Raw genomic sequence first — 20,347 nt, 5'->3', positions numbered from 1 at the left:
GGAAAGTCCCAGGAGCTCAGGGTAACTTGGCAGAGCAGTTGCAGCTTAGCTGGGGCAGGTGAGTTGCTGGAGGGGCCCGGGAAGCCCCAGGAGGTCAGGGTAACTTGGCAGAGCAGTTGCAGCTTAGCTGGGGCAGGTGGGGGTGCTGGAGGGGCCCGGATGCCCCAGGAGATCAGGGTAACTTGGCAGAGCAGTTGCAGCTTAGCTGGGGCAGGTGGGGGTGCTGGAGGGGCCCGGGAAGCCCCAGGAGCTCAGGGTAACTTGGCAGAGCAGTTGCAGCTTAGCTGGTACAGGTGGGGTGCTGGAGGTGTTCAGGAAGCCCCAGGACCTCAGGGGACCAGAACATAAGAGTTACAGGTGAGCTGGGGCAGGTCAGGGACCACTCTGTCTGCTGACATTCCCAGAACTCAGGGGAACAGACAATAGCCACAGTGTCCTGGAGCAGCTGGGCGACCAGGGCAATCCCAGAGGTAGAGTCTGCAGGATCCAGCTACAGGGTCCCTGGGTCCCTGCAGGAGCTGAGCAGATGCAGGTTAACAGGGGCTGAGGAGGGTTTGCAGAGCCCAGGGTGGGGACCTTTTTTGCAGAGGACAACACAGGGGAGCAGAAGCAAAGCACCAGGGGCAAAGCATCCTGCACAGGCCACTGGGGCAGCAGGTGAGCAAGGGCAGGCCAGGAGTGGCCACAAGGCCTCTGGGCATCCAGAGCACACAGCACAGTGCTCTGCAGGCAGCCCATTGAGCTCGGGAGGCTAGAAGGGGCTCACGCCCACGGCTGCTGTGCTCTGAGCTGGCCAGGAGTGGGCAGGGCCACGGAGAGCAGGGCTGAGGCGGGGGCTACAGAGGGCTGCCCAGAGCAGAGAGCAGGGCTGAGGTGTGCTGAGTTCAAGGTGGGAGGGAGCCAGAAGGGGACAGGAGCTCAGGGAAGCAGCCGTCGGCTGACTGCTGGGAAGAGACTGAGCTTCCAGAACCTGGTGCTTACAGGACAGCAAGGAACCTGCTTGTCTTGCCCTTCCACTGGCCCCAGATCACCCATCCTTGGTCTCCGGGGCTGTACACATTCCTCTCACCCCACAGCACAGGAGGATTGGCGGGAGCAAGCTGGTGGGAAGGGAACAAAGGGGCTTGGGGCTCCTTGGGTCCCTGGCAGGGGGCAAGATGGGGCTACAGAGAGAACCCGTGCTGGCCCAGGAGGGCCTGGTGGTGGAGAGGTCTCTGGGGCTGGGGCTCCCAGAGGAGCAGATGGCAGCCCTGGCTGTGTGCCCAGGGCCTTGTGCTGAGGGCTGGGGATCCTGGGCTGAGTCCCAAGGGCCCTGGGAAAGAAGGCTCGGGAGAAGTCGGGGCTCACAGGTGCCATGGAGGCCAGGCCAGAGCTGCAGAGGGGCTCTGAGGGGCAGGCAAGAGGGCCAAGGAGAGTGCCCATGGTGCACCTCAGGAAGCAGGGCAGGAAGACCTGGGGAGGGACGGGTCCAGTGATGAGTCAGAGCTCAGGGCTAGGGGGACCCAATCAGGAGGGTCCCAGGGGCTGTCTCAGGGCAGGGCCTAGGGACCAGGGACCAGGAATGAGGCCATTGGATTGCTTCAGAGCCAACTCCAAAACACCTGACCCTGCAGGGTTAGGTCCAAGGCCTGGGCTCTGGGTCGAGGTGAGGGAGCAGAGCCCAGGCAGAGGTAGCCAAACCTACCCAGAGCAGGACTCCTCGGTAACAATGGAGGGCACAGGGGACCTGAGAACAATGCCACTAGTCAGGCCAGATGCCCACAGGAAGCACATGGGGACAGGGAGCTGGTGGGCCAGCAGGACCCAAGATGGCACCCACCACGGGCAGAGCCCAGGAAGGGGCTGGGAGCCCCAGGGCCACACAGGTCCAGTGGTCATCAGATGCTAAAGGATCCGCGTGCAGCCTCTCCCACAAGGGCAGGGGGTGGCACACAGGGCTAACTGCACAGTTGGCTCTGTGTCCTTCTGGAAGCCCATCAGGAGAGGTCTGGCCTGGCCTGGGCATCCTTGAGGTGGGGGATCACCTAGGGAGGTAGAGCCTACCAGGTGGGTACCTGATGCCCACAAACCCCAACAACAGACCCTGCCTGATGCTTGGGGAGAGCCAAGGACAGCGGGCCTTCTGTGGGCCTGGGTCCATCTGCGTCCAGCACAGCTCACTCAGTATCTTCTCTCTTGCAGCTTCGACCACGTCCCCATCAGTCTTCCCCCTGGCCCCCAGCTCTGGAGACATATCTGGCTCCTCAGTGAACCTGGGCTGTCTGGTCAAGGGCTACTTCCCTGAGCCGGTGACCGTGACATGGAACTCAGGATCCCTGTCCAGTGGAGTCCGCACCTTCCCAGCTGTCCTGCAGTCAGGGCTCTACTCTGTCACCAGCATGGTGACTGTGCCCACCAGCACCTGGCCCAGCCAGACTGTCACCTGCAATGTAGCCCACCCGGCCAGCAGCACCAAGGTGGACAAGACCATTGGTAAGGGGACAGCCTGCACGGGGAGGGGTCCCCTGGAAGTCAGGCAGGTCTGTGCCACCTGGAGAACTCTGCCATGCCTCATGCTCAGGGAGAGTGCTCTGTCTCCACCAGGCCCAGGGCAGGCAAAGTCTGGATGCCCACGTGTTGGCTCCTGGGCACTGCTCATAGGCCTGCCAAGAGCCAAACCCCAGAGCAGCCTGGCCCTAACCTGAGCGCGTCCAGGTCAAAAGTCTCCCTGTCTCTGTGGGTGCCTTCCTCCTGCAGACCTCAGTAACCCCATCCTTCTCTCCTGCAGCTCCCTGTGAGATCCCACCAATTGCAACATGTCCACCATGTCCACGTAAGTCACCAGGCCTTGCCCTAAGCCGAAGGAGCGGGATGGGTGCCCAGAGAAGTCTCAGGCAGAGGGCAGGCCCCAGGTGCTGACCCGTGTCCTCCATCTCTCCCACACTAGCTCCTGAAATCCTGGGGGGACCATCCGTCTTCATCTTCCCCCCAAAGCCCAAGGACACGCTCATGATCTCCCTGACCCCCAAGGTCACATGCGTGGTGGTAGATGTGAGCCAGGAAGACCCCGAGGTCCAGTTCAGCTGGTATGTGGACAACGTGGAGGTGAACACAGCTGAGACGAAGCCACAGGAGAGGCAGCACAACAGCACAATCCGCGTGGTCAGTGTCCTCCCCATCAAGCACCAGGACTGGCTGAATGGCAAGAAGTTCAGGTGCAAGGTCAAAAACAGTGCCCTGCCCACCCCCATCGAGAAGACCATCTCCAGAGTCAAAGGTGGGAGAGGGCAGCGGGCAGGGCAGGGCATGGGGCTGCCCGGTCACATGGAGCCTGGCTCGGCCCGCCACTGCCCTGTCAGTGACCTCTGTGCTGACCTCTGTTCCACAGGGCAACCCCGGATGCCAGAGGTGTACGTCTTGCCCCCGGCCCAGGAGGAGCTGACCAAGAACACCGTCAGTCTGACCTGCTACATCCAAGGCTTCTATCCTGCCGACATTGCTGTGGAGTGGGAGAAACAGGGGCAGCCGGAGCAGGACTACAAGACCACGGAGCCCGTCCTGGACTCCGACGGGACCTACTTCCTCTACAGCAAGCTCAGGGTGGACAGGAACAGTTGGCAGCAAGGAAACCTCTACACATGCTCAGTGATGCACGAGGCTCTGCACAACCACTTCACCCAGAAGACCCTGTCGCGGTCCCCGGGTAAATGAGCCTGGCGAGTCCTCACCCCACGAGGACACTGTCACCTTCCCTCACCTGCCCGCGTCAATAAAGCACCCAGCCTGCCCTGGGACCCTCTGAGACTATCCTGGTTCTTTCTGAGGCAGAGAGCTCTTGGCACACCTGGGCTGTGGGCTGTCGGCCAGGCTGCCTCCGAGGCCCAAGTTGTCACGGCTGGAGAGAGGGAGGGGTCCCACATGGCCAGACCCAGAGCCAGTGTCTGCGCAGCTGGCTGGGGTTTGCCCCCGCAGGGCACGAGGCTTGGCCAGAGGCTGAGCCTCTCCCAGACCTTCCCCAGCCCCAGCAACTCTGGCTGATCAGGGAGGTACCTCTCAGGAGCCCCCAGGAAAGGACACAGCCCCCTGTCAGAGACTGTCCTTGTGTCCTGATTCCCTGTCCAAGGGTCTCTCTGTGTCCATGCAGGGGTTGACTAGCCATGGGAGTGGGGATAGGCCCTCCCTGCACTGCCCACCCCTGGGAACACCCACATCCGGCAGCCCTGAATGGCCCAAGGGAGGGACTGTCCAGAAAACCACACAGACACAGAGCCCAGACCCTTTGGACCAACCCACATGGCACCTGCCCACACTCGTGCACACTGGGGCCTCACACGGGCAACATGCACACACCCAGAGCCAGCAAGTGTCCGCTCAGTGAACACTCACAAGCACACGGGCTCACCCACGGCCTCACACACTGACCAGCTCAGATCCCAGCCTCCTCTCAGGAGGCACCTACACCCAAGCCCTGACACACCCAGGGCCGACACCACACTGACCCCCACACAGGCACACACCCCCTTACCACAAGATCCAGCTCCCTCCCCAGCGCAGACCGTCCCTGTAGCTGGGGCCACACCAGGGACAGGCTCTGCCATCTCTCCAGCCCCTGGCCTGGTCACCACTGAATAAGCAGGGGCCACACAGGCTGCAGGGACATCCCTGCAGGGTCACAGGCCCAGTGCTGCCTGGCCAGCCCCAGCACTGACGCCTGGAGCTCGCAGCAAGGAGCTCCCATGAAGTCCAGGCACCGTCCACAGCCAGGGGGTCTGGATGAGCTGGGCCCCAGTGGGAGGAGCCGGGGACTGAGGCCCACCAGAGAAGGCCACCAGGGAAACCTGGCCCCAGTACGCGCACTGCTGGCCCAGCCCAGCGGCCCTTCTCCCGGCCCCCGGGAGGCAGCTCCCAGGTCCCACCTTGGCGCCACACACTGACCACCCCCTCCCTGTCCAGAGCTCAGCCTGGATGAGAGCTGTGCAGAGGCCCAGGACGGGGAGCTGGACGGGCTGTGGACGACCCTCACCATCTTCATCAGCCTCTTCCTGCTCAGCGTGTGCTACAGTGCCACTGTCACTCTCTTCAAGGTCGGCCACACTGTCCCCGTGCTGTCCCCATGCCATCCCCCGTGACACCACACTTCCCACAGTCCAGCGGTTTTCTTATGCTGTCCCTCACTGTCCCCATGCCATCTCCACACTCTCATGATATATCCTGTGCCATCCCCATACTATTCCCATGCCCTTTCCACACTGTCCCACGTTGTGTCCCATGCTGTCCCCATGATGTCCCACAATGTGTCCCATGCCATCTCCACACTGTCCCTTGATGTGTCCCATGCTGTCCCCACACTGTCCCTGTGCCATCTCCACACTGTCCCATGATGTGTCCCATGGTCTCCCCATACTGTCCCTGTGTCATCTCCACACTGTCCCATGATGTCCCACGCTGTCCCTGTGCCATCTCCACACTGTCCCATGATGTGTCCCATGCTATCCCCATACTGTCCCTGTGTCATCTCCACACTGTCCCACAATGTGTCCCATGCTATCCCCATGCTGTCCCTGTGTCATCTCCACACTGTCCCATGATGTGTCCCATGCCATCTCCACACTGTCCCACAATGTGTCCCATGCTCTCCCCACGCTGTCCCTGTGCCATCTCCATACTGTCCCATGATGTGTCCCATGCTATCCCCATACTGTCCCTGTGTCATCTCCACACTGTCCCATGATGTGTCCCATGCTATCCCCATGCTGTGTCTGTGCCATCTCCACACTGTCCCATGATGTGTCCCATGCTATCCCCATACTGTCCCTGTGTCATCTCCACACTGTCCCACAATGTGTCCCATGCTATCCCCACGCTGTCCCTGTGTCATCTCCACACTGTCCCATGATGTGTCCCATGCTATCCCCATACTGTCCCTGTGTCATCTCCACACTGTCCCATGATGTGTCCCATGCTATCCCCATGCTGTGTCTGTGCCATCTGCACACTGTCCCATGATGTGTCCCATGCTATCCCCATACTGTCCCTGTGTCATCTCCACACTGTCCCACAATGTGTCCCATGCTATCCCCACGCTGTCCCTGTGTCATCTCCACACTGTCCCATGATGTGTCCCATGCCATCTCCACACTGTCCCACAATGTGTCCCATGCTCTCCCCACGCTGTCCCTGTGCCATCTCCACACTGTCCCATGATGTGTCCCATGCTATCCCTATGCTGTCCCTGTGCCATCTCCATACTGTCCCATGATGTGTCCCATGCTATCCCCATACTGTCCCTGTGTCATCTCCACACTGTCCCACAATGTGTCCCATGCTATCCCCACGCTTTCCCTGTGCCATCTCCATACTGTCCCATGATGTGTCCCATGCTATCCCTATACTGTCCCTGTGCCATCTCCATACTGTCCCATGATGTGTCCCATGCTATCCCTATACTGTCCCTGTGTCATCTCCACACTGTCCCATGATGTCCCACGCTGTCCCTGTGCCATCTCCACACTGTCCCATGATGTCCCATGCTGTCCCTGTGCCATCTCCACACTGTCCCACAATGTGTCCCATGCTATCCCCACACTGTCCCTGTGCCATCTCCATACTGTCCCTTGATGTGTCCCATGCTATCCCTATACTGTCCCTGTGTCATCTCCACACTGTCCCTTGGTATGTCCCATGCTATCCCCATGCTGTCCCTGTGCCACCTCCACACTATCCCATGATGTGTCCCATGCTATCCCCATGCTGTCTCTGTGCCATCTCCACACTGTCCCACAATGTGTCCCATGCTATCCCCATGCTGTCCCTGTGCCATCTCCACACTGTCCCTTGATGTGTCCCATGCTATCCCTATACTGTCCCTGTGTCATCTCCACACTGTCCCATGATGTGTCCCATGCTATCCCTATACTGTCCCTGTGTCATCTCCACACTGTCCCATGATGTGTCCCATGCTATCCCTATACTGTCCCTGTGCCATCTCCACACTGTCCCATGATGTGTCCCATGCTATCCCCATGCTGTCCCTGTGTCATCTCCATACTGTCCCTTGATGTGTCCCATGCTATCCCTATACTGTCCCTGTGTCATCTCCACACTGTCCCATGATGTGTCCCATGCTATCCCTATACTGTCCCTGTGTCATCTCCACACTGTCCCATGATGTCCCACGCTGTCCCTGTGCCATCTCCACACTGTCCCATGATGTGTCCCATGCTATCCCTATACTGTCCCTGTGTCATCTCCACACTGTCCCATGATGTCCCATGCTGTCCCTGTGCCATCTCCACACTGTCCCACAATGTGTCCCATGCTATCCCCATGCTGTCCCTGTGCCATCTCCATACTGTCCCTTGATGTGTCCCATGCTATCCCCATACTGTCCCTGTGTCATCTCCACACTGTCCCATGATGTCCCATGCTGTCCCTGTGCCATCTCCACACTGTCCCACAATGTGTCCCATGCTATCCCCATGCTGTCCCTGTGCCATCTCCATACTGTCCCTTGATGTGTCCCATGCTATCCCCATACTGTCCCTGTGTCATCTCCACACTGTCCCATGATGTCCCACGCTGTCCCTGTGCCATCTCCACACTGTCCCATGATGTGTCCCATGCTCTCCCCATACTGTCCCTGTGTCATCTCCACACTGTCCCATGATGTGTCCCATGCTATCCCCATGCTACCCCTGTGTCATCTCCACACTGTCCCTTGGTGTGTCCCATGCTATCCCCATGCTGTCCCTGTGTCATCTCCACACTGTCCCTTGGTATGTCCCATGCTATCCCCATGCTGTCCCTGTGCCACCTCCACACTATCCCATGATGTGTCCCATGCTATCCCCATGCTGTCTCTGTGCCATCTCCACACTGTCCCACAATGTGTCCCATGCTATCCCCACGCTGTCCCTGTGCCATCTCCACACTGTCCCACAATGTGTCCCATGCTATCCCCACGCTGTCCCTGTGCCATCTCCACACTGTCCCACGATGTGCCCCATGCTATCCCCATGCTGTCCCTGTGCCATCTCCACACTGTCCCATGGTGTGTCCCATGCTGTCCCCATATAATCTCCACACTGTCCCATGATGTGTCCCATGCTGTCCCCATGATGTCCCACATGCTGTGTCCCATGCTGTGTCCACTATGAGCTCCATGCTGTCCACCACACTTTTCCCAACGTGTCTCCACCCTGCTCCCCACCTGCCTCCACATCTCCCGACATTGTGCCCAACCTGTCCTCCACCTGTCCCTACCCTGTACCCCATGCAATTACCCAAATTGTCCCCTACCCAATCCCTCACGCTGTCCTCCACCGTGTCCCACTGTCCCCCACTGTCCTAACTGTTGCCATCCTGTCCCCCAACTGTCCTCACACTGTCCCCCACCCTGTCCCCTCCATTATCTCCAACATTTCCTCATTATTCTCACCTGTCCCCACACTTTTCCAACCCTATTCCCCACACCATCCCCCACTATCCTCACACTGTCCCCCACCTTGTCCCCCACCGTCCCAACCATGTCCCCAGACAGTTCCCACATTTCCCCCACAGCCCACACCCTGTCCCCACCCTGGCCCACCCTGGCCCCCACATTGTCCCCCACCATCTCCATCTGTCCTCCATTGTCCCCACCCTGTCCCCGATAGTCCCCACCCTGTCCCCACACTCTCCCACCCTGTCCCCGATAGTCCCCACCCTGTCCCCACACTCTCCCACCCTGTCCCCCACCATCCTCACCCTGTCCCCCATATTGTCCCCCACCATCTCCATCCTGTCCCCCACCGTCCCAACCATGTCCCCAGACAGTCCCCACATTTCCCCCACAGCCCACCCCTGTCCCCACCCTGTACCCACCCTGTCCCCCACCTCATCCCCCACATCTCCATCCTGTCCTTCATTGTCCCCACCCTGTCCCCTATAGTCCCAACCTGTCCCCACACTCTCCCACCCTGTCCCCCACCATCCTCACCCTGTCCTCACCTTATCCCCCACTATCCCCATCTTGTCCCTCATTGTCTCCACATTGTCCCCCACCATCTCCATCCTGTCCTCCATTGTCCCCACCCTGTCCCCTATAGTCCCACCCTGTCCCCACACTCTCCCACCCTGTCCCCCACCATCCTCACCCTGTCCCCCATATTGTCCCCCACCATCTCCATCCTGTCCCCCACCGTCCCAACCATGTCCCCAGACAGTCCCCACATTTCCCCCACAGCCCACCCCTGTCCCCACCCTGTACCCACCCTGTCCCCCACCTCATCCCCCACATCTCCATCCTGTCCTTCATTGTCCCCACCCTGTCCCCTATAGTCCCACCCTGTCCCCACACTCTCCCACCCTGTCCCCCACCATCCTCACCCTGTCCTCACCTTATCCCCCACTATCCCCATCTTGTCCCTCATTGTCTCCACATTGTCCCCCACATCTCCATCCTGTCCTCCATTATCCCCACCCTGTCCCCTATAGTCCCACCCTGTCCCCACACTCTCCCACCCTGTCCCCCACCATCCTCACCCTGTCCTCACCTTATCCCCCACTATCCCCATCTTGTCCCTCATTGTCTCCACCTTGTCCCCCACATCTCCATCCTGTCCTCCATTGTCCCCACCCTGTCCCCTATAGTCCCACCCTGTCCCCACACTCTCCCACCCTGTCCCCCACCATCCTCACCCTGTCCTCACCTTATCCCCCACTATCCCCATCTTGTCCCTCATTGTCTCCACCTTGTCCCCCACATCTCCATCCTGTCCTCCATTGTCCCCACCCTGTCCCCTATAGTCCCACCCTGTCCCCACACTCTCCCACCCTGTCCCCCACCATCCTCACCCTGTCCTCACCTTATCCCCCACTATCCCCATCTTGTCCCTCATTGTCTCCACCTTGTCCCCCACATCTCCATCCTGTCCTCCATTGTCCCCACCCTGTCCCCTATAGTCCCACCCTGTCCCCACACTCTCCCACCCTGTCCCCCACCATCCTCACCCTGTCCTCACCTTATCCCCCACTATCCCCATCTTGTCCCTCATTGTCTCCACCTTGTCCCCCACTGTCGCCACGCTGTCACCTCACTGTCCCCAGCTCTCCCTCAGGTGACTGTGGGCTCACCTGTGCTGTTCTCCAGGTGAACTGGATCTTCTCCTCGGTGGTGGAGCTGAAGCCGACCATCGCCCCTGACTACAGGAACATGATCGGGCAGGGGGCCTAGGCCACCTCCTGCACGGGCCCAGGGCCTCCCAGACCCTGGAGGACCATCCATCATGGCCATCACCCTGGCTCCCCAGCCACCCTGCCCTTGGACCTCATCACCCACTGACCCTGCGACTCACTGACCCTGCAGCCCTGCTCCTGCCCTTTGAGGACCTCTGGAGAGCAGGCTGTACCCCCAGACCTCATCAGCCTGGACACAGACCACCCCTGGCCCGAGACACTGGCCAGGGCCAGCAGGGGACATGTGCACCTCACCAGGACATCGCTGCCCTCAGGGGAAAAGCCACTCACCCGAGACGAGGCTGAGGTCAGCTTGCTGAAGTCCACCAGGGCAGAGACAGCTTCGCACTGACCCTGTCCACTCCAGCCTCCACACAGCAGGGTTTCTTGAGAGAGAAGGTGAGGTCCTCAGAACACTGAGTGGGGACCTCTCCACCTGAGCTGGGAAGCTCGGGGCCAACACTCCCCAGCAGGGGAGCCCCGGGAAGGGCTTCCTGCGGTCACTCAGATGGCCTTCACTCCCGCCCGTGCCGCGCCAAGCCCCGTCTTAGGTTATTCTGCAAACCCCGAGTCTCTCTGGCTCCTGGGAAGCAGCCTCCTGTGTGATGGGGTCTCTGTGCACTGGCCCCTCCTCTTGGCCCACCCGCTTCAGAGGTGGGTTTCTACCCACAGGACAGCACCTCGGACCCTCTCTGCATGGGGGCAACTGCAGTGAGTCCAAGAAGCCACTTCCCACAGTGGGACCCAGCTCCACACCAGGGAGACCACTCAGAAGGACCTGGGCACATGTGGCCATTCCTGGAGGCCTGGCGAGTGCTGGGCAGAGACCACCTGAGAGGGTGGGCATCAGCCAGGTGTCCCTCTAGGAGAGTGGCTGGACAGTGTCAAGGCAGCCCAGGCATGGACTGAGGCTACTGAGAGCACCAGGCAGAGAGTGGGGCACAGGAGGCCAGGACACAGCCAGGCCACAGACGGCGGTTGGACCAGAAGCCCCTCCAGAGAGCCCAGGGCCTGGGGAGCCACGGCTGGCGGACAGTGATGACGGACAGAGGCCCCCAGGATCTGTTTGTGCCATCACTACTCAGGAGCAAACACCGAGTCAGAGTTTCCAGAGAGGAAAAGACATAACAAAAAACAGAAAGGCCTCCCCAGGGGGCTCAGTACAGTGCCCCAGGACCTGCACACTTCTGGCTTTAACAGGAGGGAACAGAGGGACCTCCCAGGGGGGCTCAGGGCAGTGACCCAGGACCTGCACACTTCTGGCTTTAATAGGAGAGAACAGCAGGACCTCCCAGGGGGGCTCAGGGCAGTGCCCCAGGACATGCACACTTCTGGCTTTAATAGGAGAGAACAGAGGGACCTCCCAGGGGGGCTCAGGGCAGTGCCCCAGGACATGCACACTTCTGGCTTTAATAGGAGAGAACAGAGGGACCTCCCAGGGGGGCTCAGGGCAGTGGCCCAGGACCTGCACACTTCTGGCTTTAATAGGAGAGAACAGAGGGACCTCCCAGGGGGGCTCAGGACAGTGGCCCAGGACCTGCATACTTCTGGTTTAATAGGAGAGAACAGAGGGACCTCCCAGGGGGACTCAGGACAGTGGCCCAGGACCTGCACACTTCTGGATTTAATAGGAGAGAACAGCAGGACCTCCCAGGGGGGCTCAGGGCAGTGGCCCAGGACCTGCACACTTCTGGATTTAATAGGAGAGAACAGAGGGACCTCCCAGGGGGCTCAGGACAGTGGCCAGGACCTGCACACTTCTGGCTTTGGTAGCTTTCTTCTTCTAGTTACGGGAACCCCAAAATGTCTTTTCAGGTTTTTTCAGAATGATATTAAACATCCTTTATACACCCTGGGACTCTGTGCTCTGCTGTGTCCACCAGCCCCGCCATCATGCACGAGGGGATCCACAAGGCCAGGCCAGGCCTGTCCGGCCCTCCCTCCTGCAGCCTCACCCTGCCTGGCCGCCAGCCCTGCTCCCACGGCCTTTCCTACATGCAGGCACCCTCCTCCCAGCTGGATGCTGCCTGTGCCTGACCAGGTCACTCTGGGGAGACCTGGGAAGCAGGTGGCCAAGCAGGGTCTCCCCAGCTGGCCACACCAGGCAGGAGGTGTGCGTGCTGCACAGTCAGCTCTGGAAGCCATGACAGGACGCAGGCTGGACGCTTCAGCAACAGACCCTATCCATAGTGTCCCGGAGGCCAGGGCTCCTGGGTAGAGGCAGGGCAGGCCTGGGCCTCTCTCCCTGGCTTGCACTCAAGGTCTTCTCCTTGTGTTCTCACAGGCTGTCCCCTGTGCCTGTGGGAGTCCTGGTCTCCTCTTCCGCAGACACAGTCCTAGGGCCTCAGGCCCACCCTGGTGAGCCCATCCCAGTGTGGCTCATCCTGAGGTCCTGGGTCACAACCTCAGCATGTGGGTGTGGAGGCACAAACCGGCCCACAACCACCCTGCCTCCTCTCTTGCAAATGCGCCGTCCCACCCTGACGTCCCCAGCATCAGCTCCAAGTCCCAAATCCTACACAACCCCCTCCAGGGCAGGTGCTACCCATTCTAGGGCCACTCAGCCCCCAGGGCACCCAGGTGCCAAGAGCAGCAGGCAGGGGCACAGGGTGGGGGCGTTTGCAGAGACCAGGGAACACAGCCTGGCATGTGAGGGCAGCCCAGTGGAACACGGAGAGTCCACAGCCAGCCCAGCTCAACTTCCCTGTGAGACATACAGGCAGTGGGGAGGGCGAAGGGGCTATGTAGAGTCCAGGAGGCAAAGAATTGCCAGGGGCCACTCAGCTTCCCATAGGAGGCCAGCTGTGTCTGTAGACGGCACTGTGTCGACATCAGGCTCTGTCCTCCCTCCCCAGGAGATGCTGCAGAGGGGCCGCTCTGGTCCTGGAAGATACTGCTGGGCTGCAGCCAACATGGACATTGGGAGACAGAGACCCAGCTGGGGGACTTTCCAGCCCGTGCTTTGGGAGCGAGCGCCCTGTGGATGCAGGAGCAGGGGCTGCCTGGGTTCCAGAAGGGCGTTTAGGGGCCAGGCCTCAAGCTGTTAGAAAGTGTTTATTTGGGTCTTTGCTTAAGTGGACAAGAGACGCGTCCTGCCCAGGGTGGGGCTGACCCCACTTGAGGGGCACTGCTGCCGTGGGAGCCTCACAGGGACCTGGAGGCCAAGACAGGCGTTGGATTTGCTGCCAATGCCCACTGGCAGTGAGCGGCAGGGAACCTGGGCCAGGCTGGGTGTCTGGACAGCTGTGCAGGCCTCAGGACAGGGTGCCGGGTGCAGGAAGGCAGAACTTGGGGTGCAGAACAGGGGCCCGTCCCAACCAAGGGAGAGCACCCTGGAGCCACCAGGCCCTCCAGCACGTGCAGATAAAACCCAGGCCAGAGTGGGTAGGACCAACCCCCCCTTGAAGGCGAGCAAGATGAAGACCTCTCAGCTCAGCGCATGCTCCCACCCTCAGGGCCCTGCAGGCAGGCACCTTCCCCAGCACCCTGTCTTCTGCTGCTGGGGCTCTTGGGGCCTCCCTGTGTCAGGTGAGACCGTGCAGGCATTGGTCCTGAGAGTGGACAGCCCAGCGAGGCTGAGGAATGGAAGCCCAGGGTCACTCCTTGGCCAAGCCACTGAGAGGGATGGAGAGGTGGCTTCACGTAGAGCCTGCCTCCCACCAGGACATGGCTCCTGGGCAGAGACGAGGCCTCCCCATGTCCTCAGCCCCATTCCTGACACAGTCATCTGGATCCACCACAACCAGTGTGGCCAGCACTCCCTTGGCCAAGAGCTTCAGCTGCAGCCTGGCCCATGTCCTCAGCGACTTCATGCCTGAGAGCTGCCAGGCCAATGGACATGACCACTCGCACACCTGCTGCTCTTGGGTCCCGCTCACCCACCTGGGACTCAGCAACGTGGGCTCAGTCCACACCCCGCCTCTCCTTCACCCTAACCATCTAACTGAGACCAGACCGGCCGTGGGCCCCGCTCCTCCCCATGCCTGTCCCTGCCTCCCGCCTCCCTCTCCTGGACCAAGTGTCAGCCTCCAGCTGCTGAGCCTCTGGGGGGACCTCATGTTGTTTCAAGCCTCAACCAACCCCATGGTCTTGCTCCTGGACACAAAGGCCCAGAACGGACGGCCCAGCCCCTCCAGAGCAACCCAGGCCCCTCCTCAGCTCTGCACCTGTGGGAGCCCAAGTCTGCCTCCTGCCACCTCCTGAGGCCCCTGCACGTGGGCCCCCACCCCCAGTTCTCACCATCCTACCAACCACCTGGGTCTCTCAGGGTCGGCCCAGCTTGGCCCCGGGAACCACCTGTCCCTGCAGCCTGGGACCAGCCCAGGCTCCAGGCGCTGCCTCACAGGCATGTCCCTGGGCCAACTCAGTTGGCCTATCTGTGTGACACCTATCTGTGCACCTGTGGTGTGCTACACCTGGTGTGACATCTGTATGTGGCACTACTGTGACATCATGGGGTGATGTCCACTGTGGTGTCCTGGTGTGACGCCCAGGTGTGGCACCTGTGGAGGGCCTGGCATGCAGAGTGGACGGATGGACTTAGAAGGAGACAGCAGCCATCTGGGCACACGTGTCTGCAGCAGCGCTGGCCTCAGGTGCAGAGCCCACACTGCCACGGCTCACCACACGTGCCCCAGGGAGTCGCAGAGCAGCAGGGCGGGCTCTGGTCGGACTGCAGGAAGGACCTGTCACCATGGGGTAAGGGACAGAGTTTGGTCCACCAACACCCAGCACAGGGGCTGCTAAGGCTCCCTGAGCACTCAGCAGGGGACAGAGGCCAAGGATGAAGGGCCAGGCCAGGCTGAGGAGGACAGGCCAGAGCCCCAGGAGGCAGTGGGTGCCCAGGGACACAGGAGCTTGCAGGGGGAAGGCAAGGAGGCCACGAGACCCACTCTGGGCCTCCCCAGGCCTCTGAGTGTCTCCTCCAGCTCAGAGCCGGTTCTGATGCTGTGCCCCACAGACCCCACAGCAACCCCTAGGGGTTCTACTCCACCCCGCCCACTCCTGAGAAGGCCAGGGACCCAGCCCCATTATCCTGCCACCCCACTGCTGAGGGGACACAGCCCAGAACCCAGTCCTCGTCCTGCCTCAGCCAGGTCCCCACAGCCTCGCCACACCCAAGTCAGGAGGCCCAGCAGGGACACCCTGCGCTCTGCCACCTCCATGACCACACACCTGGAATACAAGGCAGGATCCGGTCATGAGCCCACAGGACACCAGCCAGCCAGCACCCTGCCCACAGAGCCCGTCAGGGGACACACACACCCACTCAGGGACACTCAGGTCACACACACGCCTGCCTGCACAGGGACCTTCAGGGGACACACACCCACCCACACAGTGACAATTAAGGCACACTCACGCCACCCACACAGGGACCTACAGGGAAGACACACACACACACACACAGGGACAATCAGGGCACACTCACGCCACCCACACAGGGACCTACAGGGAAGACACACACACACACAGGGACAATCAGGGCACACTCACGCCACCCACATAGGGACCTACAGGGAAGACACACACACACACAGGGACAATCAGGGCACACTCACGCCACCCACATAGGGACCTACAGGGAAGACACACACACACACAGGGACAATCAGGGCACACTCACGCCACCCACATAGGGACCTACAGGGAAGACACACACACACACAGGGACAATCAGGGCACACTCACGCCACCCACATAGGGACCTACAGGGAAGACACACACACACACACAGGGACAATCAGGGCACACTCACGCCACCCACACAGGGACCTACAGGGAAGACACACACACACACACAGGGACAATCAGGGCACACTCACGCCACCCACACAGGGACCTACAGGGAAGACACACACACACACACAGGGACAATCAGGGCACACTCACGCCACCCACACAGGGACCTACAGGGAAGACACACACACACACACAGGGACAATCAGGGCACACTCACGCCACCCACACAGGGACCTACAGGGAAGACACACACACACACAGGGACAATCAGGGCACACTCACGCCACCCACATAGGGACCTTCAGGGGACACACACACACACACACACACAGGGACAATCAGGGCACACACACACCTGCCTGCACAGGGACCTTCAGAAAAGACACAAACACACACACAATGACAATCAGGGCACACACACGCCTGCCTGCACAGGGACCTTCAGGGGACACACACACACAAACACACACACAGTGACAATCAGAGCACACACATGCCTGCCTGCACAGGGACCTTCAGGAGACACACACCCACCCACACAGTGACAATCAGATCACACACACACCTGCCTGCACAGGGACCTTCAGGGGACACACACACCCCCACTCAGTGACAATCAGGGCACACACACCCCTGCCTGCATAGGGACCATCAGGGAAGACACAAACACACACACACAGTGACAGTCAGGGCACACACATACCTGCCTGCACAGGGACCTTCAGGGGACACACACACCCACACAGGGACAATCAGGGTGCACACATACCTGCCTGCACAGGGACATTCAGGGGACACACACACCCACACAGGGACAATCAGGGCGCACACATACCTGCCAGCACAGGGACATTCAGGGGACACACCCACCCACACACACAGTGACAATCAGAACACACACACACCTGCCTGCACAGGGACCTTCAGGGGACACACACACCCACACAGGGACAATCAGGGTGCACACATACCTGCCTGCACAGGGACATTCAGGGGACACACCCACCCACACACACAGTGACAATCAGAGCACACACATACCTGCCTGCACAGGGACTTTCAGGGGACACACACACCCACACACACAATGACAATCAGAACACACACACACCTGCCTGCACAGGGACCTTCAGGGGACACACACACCCACACAGGGACAATCAGGGCGCACACATACCTGCCTGCACAGGGACATTCAGGGGACACACACACACACACACAGTGACAATCAGGGCACACACATGCCTGCCTGCACAGGGACCATCAAGGACACACACACACACACACACAGTGACAATCAGAGCACACACACACCTGCCTGCACAGGGACACACACACACCCACACAGGGACAATCAGGGAGCACACATACCTGCCTGCACAGGGACATTCAGGGGACACACACACCCACACACACAGTGACAATCAGGGCACACACACACCTGCCTGCACAGGGACCTTCGGGGGACACACACACCCACACAGTGACAATCAGGGCACACACACACCTGCTACACAGGGACCTTCAGGGGACACACACACAAACACACACAGGGACAATCAGGGCACACACACGCCTGCCAGCACAGGGACCTTCAGGGGACACACACACACACACACACACAGTGACACTCAGGGCACACTCACACCTGCCTACAGAAGGGACCTTCAGGGGCAATTCTGCAAACCATCCGTCATTCATCACCTATGCAGACAGAATGGACACTGCAGTCAATCATCTGTCAATTGTCACCTGTACAGACAGAGGAGGCACCTCTGTCACTCATCTGTCAACCATCACCTGTCAAGACAAACAGGGCACTGCTGTCAACCATCTGTCAGTTGTCACCTGTATAGATAGACAGAAGGGGCACTGCAGCCAACCATCCATCAGTCATCACCTGTCCAGATAGGAGGGACACTGCTGTCAATCATCCATCAATCGGCACCTGTCCAGAGAGAAGAGGCACTGCAGTCAATCATCCATCAGTCATCACCTGTGCAAATAGAAGGGACACTGCTGTCAATCATCTGTTACTCATCACCTGTGCAAACAGAAGGGCACTGCAGTCAATCATCCATCAGTCATCACCTGTGCAGACAGAAGGGACACTGCTGTCAATCATCTATCAGTTATCACCTGTGCAGACAAAAGGGACACTGCTTCAATCATCTGTCACTCATCACCTGTGAAGACAGAAGGGACACTGCTGTCAATCATCTGTCACTCATCACCTGTGCAGACAGAAGGGACACTGCTGTCAATCATCCATCAGTCATCACCTGTTCAGACAGAAGGGACACTGCTGTCAATCATCTGTCACTCATCACCTGTGCAGACAGAAGGGACACTGCTGTCAATCATCCATCAGTCATCACCTGTGCAGACATAAGGGGCACTGCTGTCAATCATCTGTCAGTCATCACCTGTCCAGACAGAGGGGGCACTGCTGTCAATCATCCATCAGTCATCACCTGTGCAGACAGAAGGGACACTGCTGTCAATCATCCATCAGTCATCACCTATGCAGACAGAAGGGGCACTGCAGCCAACCATCCATCAGTCATCACCTGTCCAGATAGGAGGGACACTGCTGTCAATCATCCATCAATCGGCACCTGTCCAGACAGAAGAGGCACTGCAGTCAATCATCCATCAGTCATCACCTGTGCAAACAGAAGGGACACTGCTGTCAATCATCTGTCACTCATCACCTGTGCAGACAGAAGGGCACTGCTGTCAATCATCCATCAGTCATCACCTGTCCAGACAGAAGGGACACTGCTTCAATCATCTGTCAGTCATCACCTGTCCAGACAGAAGGGCACTGTTGTCAATCAGCCATCACTCATCACCTGTGCAGACAGAGGGGCACTGCTGTCAAACATCTGTCAGTCATCACCTGTCCACACAGAAGAGACACTGCTGTCAATCATCCATCAGTCATCACCTGTGCAGACAGAAGGGACACTGCTGTCAATCATCCATCAGTCATCACCTGTCCAGACAGAAGGGCACTGCTGTCAATCATCCATGAGTCATCACCTGTCCAGACAGAAGGAGCTCTTCTGTCAATCATCTGTCACTCATCACCTGTGCAGACAGAAGGGGCACTGCTGCCAATCATCCATCAGTCATCACCTGTGCAGACAGAAGGGACACTGCTGTCAATCATCCATCAGTCATCACCTGTCCAGACAGAAGGGACACTGCTTCAATCATCTGTCAGTCATCACCTGTCCAGACAGAAGGGCACTGTTGTCAGTTATCATCAGTCATCACCTGTGCAGACAGAAGGGACACTGCTGTCAATCAGCCATCACTCATCACCTGTGCAGACAGAGGGGCACTGCTGTCAAACATCTGTCAGTCATCACCTGTCCAGACAGAAGAGACACTGCTGTCAATCATCCATCAGTCATCACCTGTGCAGACAGAAGGGACACTGCTGCCAATCATCCATCAGTCATCACCTGTCCAGACAGAAGGGCACTGCTGTCAATCATCCATCAGTCATCACCTGTCCAGACAGAAGGAGCTCTTCTGTCAATCATCTGTCACTCATCACCTGTGCAGACAGAAGGGGCACTGCTGCCAATCATCCATCAGTCATCACCTGTGCAGACAGAAGGGACACTGCTGTCAATCATCCATCAGTCATCACCTGTCCAGACAGAAGGGCACTGCTGTCAATCATCCATCAGTCATCACCTGTACAGACAGAAGGAGCTCTTCTGTCAATCATCTGTCACTCATCACCTGTGCAGACAGAAGGGGCACTGCTGTCAATCATCTGTCAGTCATCACCTGTGCAGACAGAAGGGGCACTGCTGTCAATCATCTGTCACTCATCACCTGTGCAGACAGAAGGAGCACTTCTGTCAATCATCCATCAGTCATCACCTGTGCAGACAGAAGGGACACTGTTGTCAATCATCCATCAGTCATCACCTGTGCAGACAGAAGGGCACTGCTGTCAATCATCCATCAGTCATCACCTGTGCCGACAGAAGGAGCACTGCTGTCAATCATCCATCAGTCATCACCTGCGCAGACAGAGGGGCACTGCTGTCAATCATCCATCAGTCATCAACTGTCCAGACAGAAGGACACTGCTGTCAATCATCCATCAGTCATCACCTGTGCCGACAGAAGGAGCAATGCTGTCAATCATCCATCAGTCATCACCTGTCCAAACAGAAGGAGCAATGCTGTCAATCATCCATCAGTCATCACCTGCGCAGACAGAGGGGCACTGCTGTCAATCATCCATCAGTCATCACCTGTGCAGACAGAAGGACACTGCTGTCAATCATCCATCAGTCATTACCTGTGCAGACACAAGGGACACTGCTGTCAATCATCTGTCAGTCATCACCTGTCCAGACAGAAGGGACACTGCTTCAATCAT

The 20,347-nt window shown here is 59.0% G+C and overlaps 2 gene segments (V, D, J or C); both read left to right on the top strand.

Annotated features, from left to right (window-relative positions):
* LOC308646103 (immunoglobulin heavy constant alpha 2-like) overlaps window positions 1-20,347 on the top strand; it is a 145,316-nt gene that overhangs the window by 100,535 nt on the left and 24,434 nt on the right.
* LOC308647391 (Ig gamma-1 chain C region-like) lies at window positions 1,158-3,784 on the top strand. The segment is given in 4 exons: window positions 1,158-1,272; window positions 2,182-2,472; window positions 2,927-3,256; window positions 3,368-3,784.

This window comes from Spermophilus citellus, assembly GCF_964194105.1.
Source record: "Spermophilus citellus genome assembly, chromosome: 4".
Classification (NCBI taxonomy): domain Eukaryota; kingdom Metazoa; phylum Chordata; class Mammalia; order Rodentia; family Sciuridae; genus Spermophilus; species Spermophilus citellus.
Note: the sequence above shows the minus strand (reverse complement) of the source record. Positions and strands in the feature narration are given on the sequence as shown.